The sequence below is a fragment of the Penaeus vannamei genome, chromosome 1, assembly GCF_042767895.1.
Source record: "Penaeus vannamei isolate JL-2024 chromosome 1, ASM4276789v1, whole genome shotgun sequence".
In the NCBI taxonomy this organism is placed as follows: Eukaryota; Metazoa; Arthropoda; class Malacostraca; order Decapoda; family Penaeidae; genus Penaeus; species Penaeus vannamei.
The window spans coordinates 54,801,587-54,804,086 of record NC_091549.1 but is presented as its reverse complement, the minus strand read 5'-3'; the positions used below and the strand labels follow the sequence as shown (position 1 = coordinate 54,804,086).

At 53.7% G+C, this 2,500-nt stretch overlaps 1 protein-coding gene across 3 annotated transcripts in view; it reads left to right on the top strand.

Moving 5' to 3' along the window:
• Positions 1 to 2,500, top strand: part of LOC113818902 (uncharacterized) — a 47,518-nt gene that overhangs the window by 5,266 nt on the left and 39,752 nt on the right. The window lies entirely within an intron of this gene.

The following is a 2,500-nucleotide window of genomic DNA, read 5'->3' as shown; positions in this document are numbered from 1 at the left end:
TTCTCTGAGTTCAAGGATGACCTGTGAGTGTTCACTGAGTTCAAGGATGACCTGTGAGTGTTCACTGAGTTCAAGGATGACCTGTGAGTGTTCTGTGAGTTCAAGGATGACCTGTGAGTGTTCTCTGAGTTCAAGGATGACCTGTGAGTGTTCTGTGAGTTCAAGGATGACCTTTGGGTGTCCTCTGAGTTCAAAGATGACCTGTGATTGTTCTCTATAGGGGAAAGGGCGGGGAGAAGGGTGTCCTGAGTTCAAGGATGACCTGTGAGTGTTCACTGAGTTCAAGGATGACCTGTGAGTGTTCTCTGAGTTCAAGGATGACATGCAAGTGTTCTCTGAGTTCAAGGATGACCTGTGAGTGTTCACTGAGTTCAAGGATGACCTGTGAGTGTTCTGTGAGTTCAAGGATGACCTGTGAGTGTTCTCTGAGTTCAAGGATGACCTGTGAGTGTTCTGTGAGTTCAAGGATGACCTTTGGGTGTCCTCTGAGTTCAAAGATGACCTATGATTGTTCTCTATAGGGGAAAGGGCGGGGAGAAGGGTGTCCTGAGTTCAAGGATGACCTGTGAGTGTTCACTGAGTTCAAGAATGACCTGTGAGTGTTCTCTGAGTTCAAGGATGACCTGTGAGTGTTCTCTGAGTCCAAGGATGACCTGTGAGTGTTCTCTATAGGGGAAAGGGCGGGGAGAAGGGTGTCCTGAGTTCAAGGATGACCTGTGAGTGTTCTCTGAGTTCGAGGATGACCTGTGAGTGTTCTGTGAGTTCAAGGATGACCTTTGGGTGTCCTCTGAGTTCAAAGATGACCTGTGATTGTTCTCTATAGGGGAAAGGGCGGAGAGAAGGGTGTCCTGAGTTCAAGGATGACCTGTGAGTGTTCTCTGAGTTCAAGGATGACCTTTGGGTGTTCTCTGAGTTCAAGGATGACCTGTGAGTGTTCTCTGAGTTCAAGGATGACCTGTGAGTGTTATATGTATGGGAAAGGGTGGGCAGAAGTGTGTCCTGAGTTCAAGGATGACCTGTGAGTGTTCACTGAATTCAAGGATGACCTTTGGGTGTTCTCTGAGTTCAAGGATGACCTTTGGGTGTTCTCTGTAGGGTGAAGGGCGGAGTGAAGGGTGTCCCAGATGTTCAAGGGTGACCTCATAGTCCATTTCAGGGCAAGGGAGGGGGTACTTGTGGGTATTGATTCTAGGTAAAGGCGATACGTGTTATCCCTCGAAGGGAGAAGGAGAATGCGAGAGAAACCCATCAAGGGTGACCTGAGAATTCTTATTTCTTCGAGGAGGGGGAGGGGAGGGAAGGCAGGATAGGATACGGACGGCCAGTGGCTTTGAGGATGAGCGTTGACCTCCTCCAGAGAGAGTAGGAGAAGGGAACAAAACCTTCAAGGACGACCTTCGAGCTTTCTCCTCGAGGGTGACAGACAGCGCATAGAAGGGCTGAGGAAAAGTCTTCATCAAGGTCGACCTATGACCTAAGATGACCCACGGGATGAGCAGATGGTCGGGGGGAGGAGAGAGGGGAGGGGGGGTGAATTACAAGCCTTTAGTGGGTGGAACATGGAGGATGTTGGGTGGGGTGGGGATGAGGGAGGGAGGGGTGAGAGGGGGGTGGGGGGACATTAAGCAAGCCTTAAGTGGGTGGAACAGGGAGGATGTTGTGGGGGTGGGGATGGGGGGGGATGAGGAAGGGAGGGGGGGGATTACAAGCCTTTAGTGGGTCGAACAGGGAGGATGTAGTGGGGTGGGGATAGGGGGGGATTATAAGCCTTTTAGTGGGTGGAACAGGGAGGATGTTGTGGGGTGGGGGTGGGGAGGAGGGGTGAGAGGGGAGAGGTGGGGGGATTACAAGCCTTTAGTGGGTGGAACATGGAGGATGTTGTAGGGTGGGGGTGGGGGGGGTGAGAGGGTGGGGTGGGGGATTACAAGCCTTTAATGGGTGGAACAGGGAGGATATAGTGGAGTGGGGATGAGGGAGGGTGAGAGAGGGGGGGGGGATTACAAGCCTTTAGTGAGTGGAACATGGAGGATGTTGTAGGGTGGGGGTGGGGGGTGAGGGGGTGAGAGGGGGGGTGGGGGATTACAAGTAAGCCTTTAGTGAGTGGAACATGGAGGATGTTGTGGGGTGTGGTGGGGGGGAGGGGATGAGAGGGGGGTGGGGGATTACAAGCCTTTAGTGGGTGGAACATGGAGGATGTTGTCGGGTGGGGGTGGGGGGTGAGGGGTGAGAGGGGGGGGTGGGGGATTACAAGTCTTTAGTGGGTGGAACATGGAGGATGTTGTGGGGTGGGGGTGGGGATGGAGGGGTAAGAGGGGGGTGGGGGATTACAAGCCTTTAATGGGTGGAACATGGAGGATGTAGTGGGGTGGGGATGGGGGGGGGGGTGAGAGGGTGGGGTGGGGGATTACAAGCCTTTAGTGGGTGGAGCAGGGAGGATGTTGTGGGGTGGGGGTGGGGGGGAGGGGTGAGAGGGGGTGGTGGGGATTACAAGCCTTTAGTG